The 19,436-nt window shown below is 43.2% G+C and overlaps 1 protein-coding gene across 4 annotated transcripts in view; it reads right to left on the bottom strand.

The window, feature by feature from the left end:
- CREBRF (CREB3 regulatory factor) overlaps nt 1–14,321 on the bottom strand; it is a 64,999-nt gene extending 50,678 nt beyond the window's left edge. For 2 of the 4 annotated variants that reach the window (XM_061393227.1, XM_061393226.1), the window contains exon 1: nt 14,229–14,321. The gene's annotated coding sequence lies outside the window, so the exon portion shown is untranslated. Of the gene's footprint in view, nt 1–12,677; nt 13,407–14,228 lie in introns of those variants that run through there. The other 2 variants (XM_061393230.1, XM_061393228.1) reach the window with 1 other exon arrangement.
- Between the last annotated feature and the right edge of the window lie 5,115 nt (nt 14,322–19,436).

The following is a 19,436-nucleotide window of genomic DNA, read 5'->3' as shown; positions in this document are numbered from 1 at the left end:
CTGATGCTGAAGCTGAAGCTCCAATATTTTGGCCACCTGATGCGAAGAACTGACTCATTGGAAAAGACTCTGATGCTGGGAAAGACTGAAGGCAGGAGAAGGGGACAACAGAGGATGAGATGGTTGGATGGCATCACTGACTCAATGGACATAAGTTTGAGCAAGCTCTGGGAGTCGGTGATGGACAGGGAAGCCTGGTGTGCTGCAGTCCGCGGGGTCGCAAAGAATCAGACATGACTGGACAACTGAGTTGACTTCTCTAAAGCAATGAAATGGGCTGAATGATTTATTTATAAGCAGCAACAGTACCACGTGAAGACAGTCACAGCTTCAGTCGCTTTCACAGCCCTCCCCACCAGACCCTACCCTAAGTTTTTCTGGTTTTCCATTTGAATACACATTGAGGCTTACTATGTTCATTAGGCAAAGTGAAGGTCAAGCAGGATGACAGGAAAGGTCAGAAGACTTTTAGTAAAGGTTCATTCTCGAGACTGCTCACAACACTAATCCAAACTTTAAAAGCCAAACCCCAAGAGCTGACTAGTGTGACCCAGGCAGCTCACACATATCCAAGAGCTCCTAAATTGTGCCCCTTCCCAATCTGAGGGTTCCAGCTAATTCCTAAGAGTCCATATCTTAAAAAAAAGTTGACATCGAGAAAAATATTGTTGTTTAGTCACTAAGTTGCATCCGGCTCTTTGTGACCCCATAGACAGTAGCCCACCAGGCTCCTCTGTTCACGGGATTTCCCAGGCAAGAATAATGGGAGAGGGTTGCCATTTCCTTCTCCAGGCAAGAGACATAAAAATTGCTTTCTAAATGAAAATCCTTATCAGTAGGCCAATACTGTATATATGATGGTTAGAGTCCCTAGAGGTCCCCTTCTATGTGGCACCAACTTAGGCTACGGCTCTTTTTTATTATCTTGTAGAAACCAGTTCCTCACAATGGTAAGCAGCACGCCTGAATCATCAGAATACATGTTAAAAAATCTGACACACCCATCCAGGATGGTTAACAGCCAAATAATGGAAAATAACAAGTGTTGGTGAGGATATGGAAAAATCAGAAACGTTGTGCACTGCTGATGGGAATGTGAAACAGTACAGCTGAGAAACAGTTCAGTGATTCCTTAAAAAGCTAAACACAGAATTACTGTCTGATCTGGAAATTCCACGTCTGGATACATACCCAAAGAAATCGAAAGCAGGAACTCAAACAAATACATGTACACCCATATTCACAGCAGCATTATTCACAAGAGCCAAAAGGAAGAACAATCCCAGTGGTCATTAACAGATGCACACAGTGGAGCATTATTCAGTCATAACAGGAACGCCGTTCTGATACATGCTACAACATGGATGAGCTTTGCAAACAGCATGCTAAGTGAGACAAATCAGACACACGAGACAAATACTATACGATTCCACTTAAATGAAGTACCAGAAAAGGCAAATTCATGGAGACAGAAAGAAGAGAGGCTATCAGAGGCTGGGAGAGTTATTGTTTACTGGGTAAAGAATTTCTGTTTGGGGTGATGAAAATATTCTAGATATTTCAGAACAGTGGTGATGGTTACCCAAAACTGTCAATGCACTTAATGCCACTGAATTATACACAATGTGGTTTAAATGGTAAAATTAATGTTTATTTTACCACAAGCCAAAATTTTATGATTATCATTATTCTGACTTGCCACACACAGCTTACAGGATCTTTGCTCCCTGACCAGGGATTGAACCTGTGCTTCCTGCAGTGGAAGCACAGAGTCTTAATGACTGCCAGCGAATTCCCCACTAGGAAAATTTTTTTAAACAACACTTGTGGTAAGAAAGGCCATCACATTTATAGTTATATAATTTATATATCATGGTTTATTTTGATCGTTCCTAAACGCTGCTAGCTTATGTTCATCATTCCTTTCATGTGGCAGAGTTCTTGGGTTCTCTCTCTGTAGGTGGTAACCATCCTGACCCCTAATTTAAATAAATCGTTTCCCCTGCGATTTAATCCCCAAGATGAAAGAAAGGGAAGGGGGAGAGGGAGGAAGGAAAGACCGCCACACATTCCATCCAAACTGCTACACTTCAAATGCCCCACTCAATAATTCTTTTCCTTTAGAAAACTACTACCACGAGTTGAACAAAACAGACCTGCAGAGGCTTACTAAATCAAGCTGTTTTACCAGTCACCAAACCACTGAGGACGCAGAGGCTGACTATGCAAGGGATTCATTATAGAAAACGTGGGGGCTGTGTTCTCCCTTCATCACATCGTGTAAACCCTATGAACCTGTCACTCCTTTCTACCCTTCAACAGCAGCTCTCTAGAGTCCAACATATGGGAAACAAGCAAGCAAATTTCAAACTAGATGGTTATTCTAAACAGATGTTAATCCAGTTGGGATGTGATCCTCCAGTCGTAACACCTTGTGAACTCCTCAACCCTGGGCAGCCCAATAGTCTCCTTTTATCCTCACACTCAGGATTCTAAAAATAAGGAGGTAAATCGGGTTGGTGGCAACACTTAATTAAAAGTTAAAACCACGTTTTCCTGAAAATCCTGAAGAGCTGAGAAAATATACTAAATCTCAAAAGTGATCTCTCCTTGGAATGCTGTCTTAGAGAAAGACACGAGCCCTCTCAGAGAATTCCTTTCCAAAATCTTTGTTGTTCACTTGCTAAGCCATGTCTGACTCTTTGCAACCCCAGGAACTGCAGCACCCCAGGCTTCCTGGGCCTTTCCTATCTCCCAGAGCTTGCTTAGACTCATGGCCACTGAGTCAGTGACACCATCCAATCATCTCATCCTGTCACTCCCCAAACTCTGGCTCAACGATAACCAGAGACAAGACACGAGAGCTTATTTAAACCACTTTCGGAACCAATAAGAAAGACTATGAAGGCAGGTTTCTTTCAGTGTGAGTCGAATGGGAAGAGTTTTTATTTCTGAAAACCATCAGCTATTAAATACTAGGGTCTTTCTGCAGTCTTAATACCTGCCAATTAAGTTGTTTGAACCATAAGAATAAAAGACAGAACCAAAGAATGAATGCATTTCTAACCACAGCCGCCCTTGACAGCTCATGACAAATGCTCAGTTTCTATTTGGTGCTACTGTTCACAGATTACGAAGCACACTACCATACCCTGCCACTGAATACAACCCGGTGGAGTGATTAGGGTTAGTATCAGCATCATCAGCACCCTCACCCTCTGTCCAACCGCCGGACTCTAATTTGAAAAGTTCACCAACGATGGGTTGTCCAAGGTCATTCAGTAAATGGATGCCTCTGTGCAAACTATCAGACTGTCTCTATCGTCAATGTCTCAAAGGTCATCTCCAAAGGCCTCCCAAATCTGTGTCTTCATCCTAAACACACCAGTGAACCGTCTCTACTGAGACCCAGGTACAGGTATTTTCCTAGATCACTTACAGCCCATGACCTCAGACACAACACGCCACCTCCCCACTCAAAGGTTTATTCTGTCAACAGTACCACCATTATCAGACATTCAGGTGTGTGACACTGATCTCAGCCTTGACTCTCTTCCTCCTCCCCACTTGCTGTGTTTTAAATGACATCAGCCTCTTTATTAAAAATATACCGACAATTTAACCTTGTACAGAGGATGCATGTACCTGTCTGACTTTGCCTTTCCCACTTTCTCAACCCCTGTTGGAACCTTATCATTTTCTATTTACTGTCCCAGTAATTGCCCTACAGATCTCTTTGCTTCCAACCTTTCCCTCTCTCCACTTCTTATGCTCCATTATCAAATTATTCTCCCTAAACTACCACATCATATTAGCAATGTGCTGGTAAGTTTTCAGCAACTAACATTATCTCCTGGATAATGTTCAAAATACTCAGACACAAGGAAACTATCTTTCAATACCCTAACTTCCACCCCTCTCTAATAAATATAACAGTATCAGCTTAATCTTACAATCTCCCCCAAGTCCTCAGTTACAATCCCACTTCACTAAGGATCTCCAGCAGTGAGACTCCGGCTTTTCATGCCTTTGCTTATGTTTTTCCTCTTTCTCCTCCCAAACGCTTGCCTTTTCTATCAGAGATTGTAAAATCTTTAAGAATGACTATTATATCTCATGTCTATTACTGCAGTGTCAAGAGTAATGCTTTGCTCAGCACGAGCATCCAGACAAGAGTTCCATGAATAGGAAACCTCCTAAGACCACGGGTCATTCTAGATAAGGAGTCAGAAGCGTGTCATTCTTCATACAGAAAGAGGACATTACAAAGAAGTCATTCAATATATATTTATTAAGCATCTTTCATGTGCTCCGAAGTATCTTGTACAAGCTTCTACAAGCTTGTTAATTTGAGTCTTGAACCACTCCTGAATTTTTTTTTTTAATTTCCAGGAAGAGTACTGTTCAAATTCCAGTCAATTTTAAAGATAGTAAATAATTTTTGTCTAGGGAGGAGAGAATAAAGGAAAGAATAGGATTAAAACTTATTTAAACCAACTGAATCCAGGCACTAGACTAATGCATGTTACACTATTCTCTCTCCTTTGCTTTCTCTATTTCACACACACACATTTGTAACTAAGACAAATATTTTATTCAGGTTCAACACTGGAGTTTTAAAGAATCATTTCACTTTCTGAACTGTTCTACAAAAATCTACAAAACATAAAAAGGAACAATACAATTAAAGGTAGCAGCACAAAAACAGCAGTGCGTGTGAGAGCACACCTGAGCCACGCAGCAGCGGGTCAGGGAGACACCCACTCGGGCCGACCCTAACAGCGCCAGTGCTCTGGCAATCAGAGATCTGGGCCCTTCCTCAAAATTTACTGTCTCCTGACTCCTTTCTCAGAGTTGATGCTTTTCAAAAGTAGCATGAATGTATATACGCTAGAGGCAATTTTTAAATTCCCTTCAAATTCCTTCCTAGTGTGAAATGGGCTATTATATGCCACTGGCTCAGGACTATACAGGTACAGAGGTTATGGCCCAAGGGCTACAGAGGTTGTGAATACAGTTGAATACACTGAGAAATGGTGGCTGCCTCTTTGGCTCTACTACTCCTGAAAGGGCTTCTCTGGTAGCTCAGCAGTGAAGAATCTACTGGCCAAGCAAGAGATATGGGTTCAATCCCTGGGAAGATTCCCTGGAGAAGGAAATGGCAACCCATTCCAGTATTCTTGTCTGGAAAATCCCTTGGACACAGGAGCCTGGCAAGATACAGTTCATGGAATTACAAGAGTCCAACATGACTGAGTGACTAAATAATCACAACAAAATGAGAAGCAAACTCTAGATTCAAGATATAAAGTTCTGCTGAGTATCTGGGATTTTGTTCCACATTCTCACCTGTTTTATCTGTAAATACAAGAATTCCCCAGGGATACTGTGATTCATGATAATATGTAAAGAATCTAGCCCTGGCACAAAACAGACACTCAATAAATGGTGGCTATTTTTTGTTTTCTGATTCCTTCCTCAGTATAAGATGTTCCTCAGATATGGCTGCTACTGAATATACAAACCTAAATTCAACATGGAATCCTAACTTGAATTCCAAACTTAATTATCACAAACCCAGCTGCCTGAATCTAGGGTGAATAGAGGATATGCAGGCAGCACAGGCCATGTGACACCCTCACTCCCGCTGTGTGAGGGTGAGATGTCCATTATGCCGGTTTAATCAGCAAAACAATCTTTGGGTTCACAAAGTAGTTCATAAAGTTGCAAACTAGTCATCTCTGTACACAATAAAGAACTGGAGAAAAAGTTACAAGGAAAAGGGCTTCTTCTGAGAGATTATTGCTCTTTTCTTCAAAAAAATCACATACATTTTACCTCTTTTTATAGTCATTTACACTGGCTTCACCAAACAGTCTGAGTAACTGGAGGGAACAGATTTATACAAAACTTATCTTTGTACTTAAAAGACCTTACACAGTTTCTGAAGAACACACACACATACACATACAGTTTAATCTACACTATACTTGTCTCAACAAGGTTCACAATACATCAAAACAAAGGAGGTAGACTATCCCAACTGCTGAGAAAACATAGCTTTGAATAGAATCAGCGCTAACAGCAGAGAAATTCAAGGAGTAACCAGAACCTAGTCCCATTCTTCCATTAGACACTCATAATTCTTACGTCCCCCCAAGGAGAGTAAAGAAGAAAATTCATTTACAGTAACTTAATAGTTTTTAACTTGGGAGTTTGGGAAACCAGCAAGTTATTGTGCTAAGGTATAAAACAAGGTAACAAGAGCCTAATAAGGTCAATCTACTAAGAGTATGTACAATTTAAAACAAGAGACAAAAACTGCAGCTGTTTCTTTCTTTGTTCATTTTTGTTTGGCTGTGTGGCTTGTAGGTTCTTAGTTCCCCAACCAGGGACTGAACCTGGGTGTTGACAGTGAAAGTACTGAGACCTAACCATTGGACCACTGGGGAATTCTCAAAAAAACGGAAAATTTAAAGCAAAGTTCTCAAACTGAATCACAGCCATAAATCAATAAATAAATCAATCAATGCCTACCTATGGATTTTGTTCAGCCGACACAGTAGTGTCTGTAAAAAGTTAAATTTTAACTGTCAGAACTTGAATTGGAAATCTCATAAAATTTCTGTATCCTGTTATCAAATACCTCTCTCTTGAGGGGGAAAAACACACCTGACAACACTGGGGACATACTCCCAGCACAATCACCTGAACTGGAGTTGAGAGCCATCACCTGACATTGGCCTGTGCTTTCCAGCTTGCTCCAGTCACAACTCTACCTCCAGGTGAAATGTAATGTGAAAACAGGTATTTAAAAGAACTATACAGGAATGTCTATAGCATCTTTATTCACAATAACCTAAAAGCTGAAAGCAGCCCAAATAGCCATCGACTGGTAAATGGATAGACTGTGGTACATCCATATGATAACAAGTACTCAGCTGATACTTGAAACAACATGAATAAATCTCAAAAGCATTATGTTAAGTAAAAGCAGTCAGACTCATAAGACAACAGATTCTATGACTGTACTTATATGAAATTACAAAAAAGAAAAAACTGTGGTGACAGCAAGTAAACAGTAATTGCAGCCGGAGTGAAGAGGGGCATGAGGGAACTTTCTGTGGTGATGGAAATATTCCACATCATGACTGTAGAGGAGGTTAAATAACTGCACACATTTGTCAAAACTAAAAGTTGAGTGAATTTATAAAACCTGTTCCTCAATAAAGCTAGTTCTAAAAAGAGGCATTCAAAAAATACTATAAAACTACAGAGAAGAGTACTACTATCTCTACCTGGGAAAGTTTGGGAAAATTTCAGGAAAAGGTGAGATTTGAATTGGGTCTCGTCACACAACAAGTTTAAGGCACATAAGAAGTAAAAAACACAAAATATAAGTAGTAATATTCTGCACTGTAGCCTATGAGAAGAGGCATCTCTGAACACAAAGGAAAAATTCGTCAAAAAAGGAAATTCACAGAAATGAATAATTAGTACCTGGATAAGTATCAAAGGCAAGTTGATCACATAAGATGTCCCAAGAGGGAATCAACTCAGACATTTACTGCTGTTTATATGCAAAATTAACAGTACTGTGAAAGAATTTTTGTTTTCTTTTCAAACAAAGCAAAAAGAAAAGGAAGAAAAGGAAAAGGAACCTAAAGAGAGTAAAGGAAGGGATGGAGGCGAGGAGATGAAGGTAAGGGACACACTGCGTCAGAATCAAGGGCACCTGGTGCCCACAGATGAGAAAACAGAAAAAGGGAGGCATGTCAGGCCGTGATGAGGGGCTAAAAGGAGAACTAAAAACCAGGGGAAAAGAGCCCAAAGTCAGAGCGCAAGAGAACAGAGAACAGAGGCCTGGGAGTGCAAAGCAGCCCCGTGGAATCAGAGGGAAGGGAGAGCAGGAGAGTTCTTCCCCCACCCCCTCCAGTCGCACAAAGCAGCCCCTTCCCTTCCTGTCTCTGCCTCTGCCTCTGCTGAAGTCTTCCCATACCCAACCCCACTCCATACATCTTGTACACCCTTCAGACTTCTCTGATTTCTTTCACTAGTCTTCAAATCCCAGTTTAAATGCCATCTTGTCTGGGAAGCTTTTCCAGGCAGAATCCACGTTGTTCTAAATACCATAATGTTGAACTGTAATATCTGTCTCCTCTACTAGTCTATGGGCAACTCCAGCAGAGGAGTCAGTAGCGAGGATGAAACCTTTACTAAAGAGCAATTTGAAAAACTATAAAGTCCACCTAGTCTTCTACAATGATTCCCAGGTGACTCAGTGGTAAAGAATCTGCCTGCCAAGCAGGAGATGCAGGCATGATCCCTGGGTCGGGAAGATCCCCTGGAGAAGAAAATGGCAACCCACTCCAGTATTCTTGCCTAGAGAATTCCATGGACAGAGGAGCCTGGCAGGCTACAGTCCACTGGGTCGCAAAGAGTAGGACACAACTTTGAGACTAAACTAATAAGTCTTCCACAACAAGTCTTAAAGCAGGCTCCTTGAAGCTTTTCTGTTTAAAGGGTACAGTGAGGGAATCCCCTGGTGTTCCAGGAGTTAGGACTTGGTGCTTTCACTGCCAAGGGCCCCGGTATAATCTGTGTGTGGTCAGGGAACTAAGATCCTACAAGCCACACAGTACAGCCAAAGAAAGGAGTACAGTGTATCTTTCAAACAAGAGTACATCTACCTTACCGCCAGTGTCTCCCTACGCGGTCAAAGAGCATTTTAAGTTTTGTTTTCATTTCTCAGTGAATGGCACATATAAAACAGAAGGAAAATTGCACCAGGAATAGCGTATAGCAGTCAAAGTAGGAAATTTATCTACAAAATAAAAGGGGGAGCGTCAATTTGCCAAAACAAAACATTACTTGGAAGAAAGCGTTAAGTGTTCCACAAGGAAACTGAAGGACAAAAAACAGCAAGCTCATGATGCTCTCACGAGAAACTTGTCAACGTCAACAATATCGAAAGATAAGTAAGTGAAAACATGACTTTGTAACAAAACATGTAAATATGGTTTGGGTGTTGTCCAAAGGACAGAATGACAGGATGATCAGAGTTGCTGGAAATTAGTGAGGAAATGAATAGCTCAGAAGGCTGCTGGGGGTGAAGACTTCCAACACGAATTTTGGAAGAAATGTCATGAACAGCTGAAAAGGCTTACAAGGCTTAGCTAGCAACGGAATGAGATAGTACTGCATTCACAAAGTACCACTGCGTGTGTGCTAAGTCACTTTAGTTCTGACTCTCTGTGACCCTACGAACTATATAGTCCACCAGGCTCCTTTGTCTATGGGACTCTCTAGGCAAGACTACTGGAGTGAACTTCCATGCCCTCCTCCAAGGGATCTTCCCAACCAGGGATCAAACCCTTGTCTCTTGTGTCTCCTGCACTGGCAGGCAGGTTCCTTGCCACTGTGCCATCTGGGAAGCCCACTGCAGTCCCCTGCATCAAACTCTCTCCACATCTAACCCAAGTTATTGGGATACAACAGACTTATTAGCAAGAATGATTTTACATATTTCTCCGTAAAGGGACCCTTGCTATGTAGATGAATAATTATCCCAAACATCTAAGAAGAAATTTTGCTCACATTTGTCAAACATCTAGAGACCAAGTGTGCCAAGAGCTAATGACAAATTCACAGGACAAAGAACAAGGTTTTTGGTTGCTGTTTTCCTGGAAGGAGTACTTGAGTCTAACTAATGGAATGTACCTAACAACAGCAACAACAAAAAATAAAGGGATTTTTAAGAAATCATCGAAAAAAAAAAAATCATCGAAATAGTTTTTCTTACAAAAAAGGGTCAATTTTAACATGTAGACTTTTTGTTTGAGGAGCAGATGGGGACTAATTACTCCCTTCCAACCCCAAGGTCTCTACTAATAGTAGACTGACTTCACTGCCTTCTATCTAGAAGTTTTTAGCAATCTACTCACATGGACGGAGGAGCCTGGTAGGCTGCAGTCCATGGGGTCGCTAGAGTCGGACATGACTGAGTGACTTCACTTTCACTTTTCACTTTCATGCACTGGAGAAGGAAATGGTAACCCACTCCAGTGTTCTTGCCTGGAGAATCCCAGGGATGGGGGAGCCTGGTGGGCTGCCGTCTCTGGGGTCACACAGAGTTGGACACGACTGAAGTGACTTAGCAGCAGCAGCAGCATTTATTTAAGCAGTTCAAAAACACTAAAAGGTGTTAGGCACTGGTGATACAGAAATAAGAGGAAGACTCTGACCTCAGGTTGCTCGCTGTTAAGTAGGTAGGGAAACACTGTAGAGTGCAGAAAGTCCTAATAAAAGAGAAACTGAGAGGCAATCACTAACAGAAAGAAAATTAAATACGTATTTGCTAGGCGGTTTCAAGCAAACCCGAAGTATTAGCATATTCAAAGTACAAGAGTTTGAGAATAATTAACAATTTCCCAATAGTCCTGTGAAATAGAAAAAAAATCACTAATCCTTACCATTAACAAATTAATAAACTGAATCACTCATAGTCACCCCGGCAAACATAGGTTAACCAGAACTAGAAACGAGACTGAAGGCCACAGGATGCGTTTTGGTTTTAAGAGGTCAATATATTCTCTTTTCTAAATTTTCATGCTCACCCTGAAATCCAGTTCGAATCAACAAGACTGGTGAAATACTACATAAAAACAAAATAGAAAGCTACACATGAAAAAAGTACTTGCCTGTGTAACATTTTTAGTTACGGCATCTCCACTTCAGTGGGCACTTAGCACTGATATTTTCCAAGGAAGGGGAGGGGCGGCAACCTACATTTTGGCGGTCTGGTTTGAAAAAGCACCCTATCCTATTTAGGGAATTCTACAAAGAGCTCAGGCAAAAACAAACAATGTGGCTCCCAAATTACATGTATGATATATATAAGATCTATGTGTGGTATCTGTTCACTCGACCAACTTCTCTCCAAATAGTTAACACACTAAAGTTCTTAGATACATTTTAAAGTCAAATTTTTTTCAAACAGAATGCATCTCTAAAATAAATAAGACTTGACATTCCCACATTTGGTTTAAACAGGTTTTCAGGAAGACATCTATTCGCAAATAAAAATGCAGAATAAAATGTAGACATGTGGTCTTAATCTAAAAGTTCTTCAAGGCATGAGATACATACATTCTGCAAGTGCTCAAATATTACCCAAAGTTCATGTTTATATACGATGCAATAACTTAACATCCAAGTACTTAAAACCCAGAGACTGATGTCTTGGAACATGGGTCGACAGACAAACTACAGCCTTCAAATATAGCCTGTTCTTATAAATAAAGTTTTATTGGATTATAGCCCCAAACATACTGTCTATGGCTGCTTTCATGCTACAATCTGCAGACCCGAGTAGGTGTGACAGACACTACATGGCCGACAAAGCATAAATATTTACTACTCCATCCTATACAGAAAGTCTGCACAGGTTACTCTATCTTAGAATCATTAGAATCAATGATCTGACAAATTTATGTCCAGTCCAAGAGTTCATCTACTCTGAAAGCTGAACTACTGAATATGGTAAAAGAGGATTTGTCCCCAAAACATCCAAGTACAAACCTACACGGAAAGAAACCTCTGCTGAATCACTGAAAGTCATGTAGTTGTCAATCTACACCAAAAATTAAATTTTAAAAGCAAACGGTGAAAAAGATAAATAAAAGCAAACGGTGAATTTAGTTCACAATCTTTTAAAACTTTGCTACAGTAACAGAATCAACATGCACACTCACTGTGCTTTCACTGTCACTTGTACTTAGCTCACCACCACCAGGAGACATACTAATTATTCCTTTATTACTTACACTTGCATCCAAGAACCTACGCACATTAAACTAGTAAACCAAGACATCGTTTCTGGCAAAGTTTGTTTCCCTGTCATGACAGAGAATGGGATGGTAAGTGGAGGTAATCTCTTCTTCTAGATATATTTAGCCCTTCTATGCTTATTAGTCTAAAAATTCCAAAGATGCATTATTAATCACATAAAAAAGTTACATCCAAATAAGTCTTGTTGAATCTATTTGTCATTCTTAGAATAAGACAAAATAGGCGAGCAAATACTTTCATTTGCCATAAAAATTATATTTAAGAACTCGTAGTCTATCAAATAATCAGGATTTATATTTTTATATATCCTTAACAGAACCGTGAGTCAATCATATCAAATACAGAAATCGATAAACCATTTATTTACCAATTATTTTTCTCCAGTTAACAAAATAGGAGATAATTGCAAATTCCTAAATACATACAGTCAACTCTTGAATAGCCCCTCACGATATACCTAAGGCATGTTCCTGAGGATAAGTGTTTAACCAAAGATGCATCAACAGCCTGGTACCCTTGAGAATACCAAGAGAGTCACAGGTTGTAAGGTGATGTTAACAAAGAACTAAATTAAGCATCTAATACGGCCGACGTGATGCCAAAATAATCATAAAACAAAGTAAAATAAGTGATTTTCTAATTACTCATACCATTCCTCTTTCATCTTTGGTGTTTCTCCTAGCTATTTTGGATTACAAGAAAATGGGAAAAAAATATTTAAAAGTACAACCAAGTGACAATCAGTTTACCATAAATCACAAGATTTATACAGACGACTCATTTTTTTGCTTTTTTAAAAGCAGTCAGATCTTGATCCTATTTCTCACCTGCAGGGTATTCCCAAGACAAGAGTCCTAAAGAACCTTCAAACCTAAATAATTTTCTCAAGACTAAGTTTTCTCATGAAAGTATATTTAAGGGCTATCAATTTATGTAAGCAGGAGGGGCAAATTACTACCAGGACCAGGGCAAGCACGAAGGGCCTGATCTTTAGAAGGTATCCTGATGAAAAAAATGGAGACCCCGCCCAGCCCTTAACTTTCTCGGCTTTTCTAGTCCTGGTCTCCTCCGTGTAAAATCCAAAAAAAACAGAACTTCCTCCTCACTGCCTCCTTCTATCCGGGGCCTGGTGCACAAATTCAGACCGCTAGTTATCCAAGTACCTTCTTAAGGCACTCTTAAGGCTCAAGCTCGCTCAGAAACAGCAAAAAGGTTTGCCTTCTTGGGTTAAAGGAGGGCAATTACAGGGTTTGGCGGCCGGGTTTGTCAGGAAGCTTAAAGCCGAGAAAGAGGGAGAACCCAGAAACTGAGCTCCATCTACTCCCAGGAACCATCCCCAAGGGGCGGCTAGACTGCCCTCGGTACTTCCCTGCCTCCTCTGCTCGGGTGGGGAGAGCGGTGGGTCGGGGTGAGGCTCCCCTGAGCTACTTCATCGTCCCCTCGGACTCGCCTTCGGACACCCGAAACGCCCCCGGCCCGGTTCCCTTGCCCTTTGCCCTGTCTCCTCCCCTCTCAGTGACCCACCGCCACCGGTCCCCTCCCATCTAACATGGCCGCCCCACCCGGCCCACCCCCGACACAGCCTAACAAATGGGGGGGGGGGGGGGTCCCATCACACCGCCTCCCCCAAGCCCATTGGCGCGTCAGCCTCCGTCTGCCTGCTCCATTGGATGGCAGCGTCTGCCACTCTGCGCCGAAAGCTCCGCCTCCAAGCCGCTTCAAGCTGCTTTGAGAAGACATATAAACAAATCCCGGGAGGGAGGCCCCTCTCGGCAGTCACTGGGGCGGGGACGAGAAGGGGGAGCGGCTACCCCCGAGACACCCCTGCCTGGACCCCCCCAACCGCAGCCCGCGCCTCCTCGTCTCCTGCCAGCCTGGTTCCAACCTTCGTGGCCCCGGCCCTTCCTCACACGCCCCTCTCTCTCCTCCTCCCCCGCCAGCCTCGCCTCCCCTCCCTTCCCCGGCCCCTCCCACCCGCTCGCTTCTCTGACAGGCCGGCTGCCGGCTGCCACGGCCCCGGGCTCCGAGGTAGCGGTAAAGGGCCAGGAGGCCTGGCAGGGCGGACGCTCAGTACTGCCCACCCCTGGCCTAGCCTGCCGTCCGCCCGTAGGTCCCTCTACCGCTGCCCCGCGCTTTTATATAACCGTCCCGGGCCGGGGGTGGGGGAGGGGAGCCGGAGTCCCCGTGACCGGCGGGCGGCAGCCTGCAGCCCGCGCGCCCCCAGACTCGGTCCTAGTCCCGGCCCCCGCCCCGTGCCGACCCGGCCCAGAGTCCCGGCGCTGCCGCCTCTTAGGCCAGCGGCCCTCCTCCGCCCCCCGCCCGGCTCGTCCCCTAGCCCAGGCACCTGCGGGCTCCGGGCGGAGGGCAGCGGACCTCACCTGTGGGTGTGGGGGCGGCTCAGGCGCTGGGTCTGGTTCCACTGCAGGGGCCGCGGCCCCTCTCCATGCTGCCTCGGGTTTGTTTTGTTTATGTCCTTCCTGACGGGTTCCCGGAAATCGCGTGACTCGCCCCCCTCACGTGGGCCGCGGCGAGGAGGAGGAGAGAGGCGGGGGCCCGCCGGCCTCGGGCCAATCGCGAGGCGCCCTGCAGCTCGGCCAATCAGGAGCTCGGGCCGGCAGAGTACCCCTATCACATGACGCGGGAGGGGCGGGTTGCCGGGAAAAACCAGGAAGAGGGGGCGGAGCGGGGGCTAAGCTTGTCGCTGCCGCGTGGGCGTGGGCCGTCTCTGATACTTAGCTACATTCGCATTAGTCCGGGATGTTTTGTTTTCAAATACTTTCACGTCCAGCATTATATCTAATATTACAACTACGCGGCGAGGCCTGAAATGCCCGTATGCCCATTTTACAGTTTAAGTTCACTGAAACTTGAGGGAAGCTACGAAAACGGCATTAATTTAGGAGGGGGATTGATTGCATCCAGTGTTTTATGAATGTCCACAACAACCCCATCTGAACCACTTAATTCAGTGAGAAACTGACCTTGCCTGCAGCTGTTCGTTCATTCAACTTATTGCGCACATTTGCTCTAGACACTGGATTTCGTGCATCTTTAAAACGGCGTTATGTACACAATCGTACATACAGAATGCTACTAGAAGCGCCTAGACAAACAAGCCTATATAACACTTTGACCTGAGTGTTTATGTGTGTGTATGTTCCCTAAATCTGTTCATAATAACACTCAGTGGTAATACACAAATTTTTTAGACGGGGAAATCAAGGTTCAGAAAAGTTAAGTTACTTGCACAAGGTCAAGCAGCTTGTAAATGACCCAGCTGAGACTAGAACCCAGTCCTGTCATCACAGCCTGTGCTTCCAGGCTGCTCTTTATGTTTCTTAAGGGCCCAGAATTCGTCTTCTGAGCACAGTACAGAAATATGATTTTAGTAAGCAAAAGGAAAGGAGGATGTGGGAACAGAAATCCTTGGCCAGATTCCTTTAGGATGCCAGTTTTCTCTTAGGAGTAATTGTCTTTGAAAAAAAAGGTGGCTTCTCTTTGCACACATGTAGGGAAGTAATAATGTGAGTGTCAAAACCACACTTTTGAATCAGACTTTCATAGACCATAAGCTGCAAAAGGACAAGGGCCAGCCTATATTGTTCATCTTCTACCTTTCATGCCTGGCACATGGTCATTAAGTACTGGTTGAATAGCAACCTGGGTTTGAAACCTTGTTCTACTGTATGTGAGCCAGAACAAATTATTTAACCTCTGTGCGGCTCCTCTGTAAGTACCTCATGGGGTTGATATAAGAACTGAGTGAAAAAATTCATATAAAGCACTTACCATAGTGTTTCACATAAAGTGAGCACTTAATGAATGACAGTATGATTAGACTGTTTCAAGTACATCATTTAGAAGATCCATAGCAGACTAAATAGCAAGAAAAGATAGCTCTAGGCTTACTTTTAGTAGTTTGCTGCTAAGTCGCTTCAGTCATGTTCGACTCTGTGAGACCCCATAGACGGCAGCCCACCAGGCTCCCCGTCCCTGGGATTCTCTAGGCAAGAACACTGGAGTGGGTTGCCATTTCTTTCTCCAATGCCCGAAAGTGAAAAGTGAAAGTGAAGTCGCTCATCAGTGTCTTGACTCTTCGCCACCCCATGGACTGCAGCCTACCAGGCTCCTCCATCCATGGGATTTTCCAGGCAAGAGTACTGGAGTGGGGTGCCTGTGTAGTTTAGCAGCTACTAAAATACTTTTGTACACAATGTTAATAGGTAAGGCTATGTAGGTACCAAAGAGGAAATTAAATCTTCCCTCTGTATCCTTCAAAATGAAGTGAGGGAATGAATACTTTCCCTATTGCACAGGAGATGCGTGCATGCATGCTAAGTCACTTCAGTTGTGTCTGACTCTGTGCAACCCTATGGGCTGTAGCCCACCAGGCTCCTCTGTCCATGGGGATTCTCCAGGCAAGAATACTGGAGTGGGTTGCCATGCCCTTCTCCAGGGCATCTTCCCCACCCAGGGATTGAACTGGTGTCTCATGTCTCCTGCAGTGGCAGGTGGATTCTTTACCACTAGCGCCACTGGTAGCAGGATTTTAATTATTTTCTTGAGGCCAACACTTTGTTAGTCACTAAGTCATGTCCAACTCTTTGCGACCCCATGGATTGTAGCCACCGGGCTCCTCTGTTTATGGGATTTCCCAGGTGAGAATAGTGGATTGGGTTGCCATTTCCTTCTCCAGGAGATCTTCCCGACACAGGGATCAAACCCGAGTCTCTTGCACTGGCAGGTAGGCTCTTTACCGAGTCCCTGGGGGAAGCTCCAGGGCTAAGATACCACATTCTAATTTTCCATATCAACTGGAGTTTAAAAACGAAACCCCAATAGAAAAACTAGCTTGCGAAGTATGAGCCAGGTTCCTCTCACTCATTCATGAGATTCATGCATTAAATCTCCATGGAATACATTACAGATGATCCTCACTTGTAATACCACGTTTGGAAAAACTGCAGCAGATGGTTAGCTCTTCCACTGTTACTGCCCTTTGAATATAGGTATTTTCACCTCCTCTCCTGGGCAGCAGTTTCTTGAGCTCAAGGAGGACCCAGATTCTTTTCACAGCAGGAGGCTCTGCCCACTGAAAGCTCTTACTAGTGAATTACGTTGTATTCCCGCCTTTGCATCTTCTGTTGTCTTGGAAAGGACAGACTTTTGGCTAACAGAGACCTTTCCATCAAGGTTTATTAATGGCTGTATCCTGCTCTGAAGTGAATGAAATCACTGACTCCTAATTGATTTGTTTCTCTGAGTTTTATCCTGCCAGATTGTGCCACAGTCAAAGTTGGCAGGGAGTTAGGACTCTGGAATAGCATTGCTTTGAGTTTCAGAAGGCTCTTCTTGTTCTAGTCACAAGTGGTAACAAAAGGCCATCACCACTTCCAACATGCTTGACCTTGATACTGGCAGAATCATTTCATACTGGGATAGCTGAATCAGAAAAATATGTTTTACCAAATATGAGACAATGAGGTAAAAAAGTAATACTTAAGACTCCACTGAATTCTTAAAAATAATTTTTATTTTGTGATTAGGTAACATATATACACCATGATAAATTCAAAAGGTACAAAAAGTATTAAGTGAATGTTAAATCTCTCTCCCACCCCTGTTCCCTGGCCCCTCATGTCTCCTTCTCAGAACCAACCAGTTACCCACATTCTCTGTATCCTTCCAGAGACACTGTGAATGCAAATGTTTCATCCACTTTACACCCTGATGTATTTGAACCACTATTCTTGGTGCCAAGACCCCAACTGGAGTTTTACCACCAACTATGAGACCCAGAGTGAGGGGCTCGACCTCTCTGGATTCTAATTTCTTCACCAGGAGAAACTGGATTAGAACCGGATGTTCTTTATGTTCCTTCTCTGAGTCCTCCTAAGGAGTTAAAATAACTGCTATAAGCCCTAACTTTCCTTTTGATCTAAAGTTTGCACTCTTAATTTTTCATTAGAGCACAGACTGAGCCCGGCCTGCTGATCACGCCGCATACATCTTCTAAATGAGTGTTATTCTTTTGAATCTGTGTTTTCTTTCCAGACCCCTCCAGACCTATATGATACGTTAAGATTTCACAGCTTCGGAAGTGAGATTAATTAACTCAACACTGGAAGATCTTCAGGAAAAGCTGTGTCCTTCGGACACTTTTGAAAACCAATTTTCTTCCTGAGAAAGCTGGAGTGTTGCTGAGGGAGAATCTAAAAGAGATATTAATTGATACTTGGGAATTGACACCCATTCCTCTTTCATCTCTCCTAAAAAATATTCTTTAAGGGAAGAGGAAAGATCAGTTCTTCCCATTGCCTAAGCCTCTCAATAGAACGCAGTGTTCTTTATGTGACAGTTCTGAGCTTCGGTTTCTTACACGAAAAGTTCAGTCCCAAATGCACTTCCGTACATCGACCATTTACTTGTTTCCCCTAATTCCTCGTCCTCCAAATCCCAGAACACGTCTGCCAAAGGATAGGAACTTGTGGTCAGAAGGTACAAATTAATCTCCAAATTCTAGTCAACCTCCACGGCTTAAGAGCCCGTATCTTTTATGAAGTCTGTTTCTATCATATCTCCCTTTTTTAAAAAATAAGAGGTTTTTTTTGTTTTTTTTTTAATGTGAACCATTTTAAGTCTTTCTTGAATTTGTGAGAATACCGCTTCTGGCATGTGGGATCATAGCTCCCCGTCAGGGAGAGCTGTACTGGGAGATGAAGGCCTACCCGCTGGACAGCCAGGGAAGTCCCTACCATATCTATTCTGGCCTTCATTTATCTTCTTCCTTCTACCACCCAACTGAGAATTTAATATACTCACTGCTTTGCATTATTTGTAATATGTCTGTTGTTGTTATTCTATTAAATCAAGGGGCATAAACACTAATACATCCTTGAATTATGGAGAAAGCTTAGACAGCAGATTCAAGCTTGCTTAGTGATGGATAAAGGAAGAGAAAAAACAAAAAAAAACAAAAAACCTGACATTTGTTGAGTGCCTAAGGTGTACAGGAAGACACAGTCTCTACCCTGGAGGAACTCAGAAAGCGGTGAAGACTTGACTCGGGAAGCTGACAATTCAGTAGAGTTTATGAGGGGAAGCCCTGACCTGCTGGTTAAGAACACGATACATAAGTGTTTCAGGGCCACTTGCTTGCTGAATGATTTGGGCAAGTTCCTAATCTATCTATGCCTTGGTTTCTGTCACCACCTGCCTCACAGGTTGATTTTGAGGATGAAATGCGGGGCCTGATGTCTCATAGGTACTCAACAGTGTTGGTCTCCCCCTCCTCCACCTTCCAGGGAGAAACATGACTGGAAGTTTCTGGGAAGAGAAGCAGCAGGAGAGAAGGGAAAGAAAGTGGCATGGCTGGAGAGGGCAGCACACAACTCGGACTGTTTGGGGACACCATTATCTTCCACGGCAGCATTTCCATCAAAATTGTTTTGTCTGTTTCACTAAGACTGAAAATTTCTAGGACATCTAATAATTCCTGTGGGGTTCTTGTTTTTTTTGCTTTGATTTTGTTTTTTGTTTTTTTTTGCCAGCGCTGAGCTGAACATACACTTAGTATCAGCCACTGT

The sequence above is a fragment of the Bos javanicus genome, chromosome 20, assembly GCF_032452875.1.
Source record: "Bos javanicus breed banteng chromosome 20, ARS-OSU_banteng_1.0, whole genome shotgun sequence".
Taxonomy (NCBI): Eukaryota; Metazoa; Chordata; class Mammalia; order Artiodactyla; family Bovidae; genus Bos; species Bos javanicus.
This window is presented reverse-complemented; position numbering and strand designations above follow the sequence as displayed.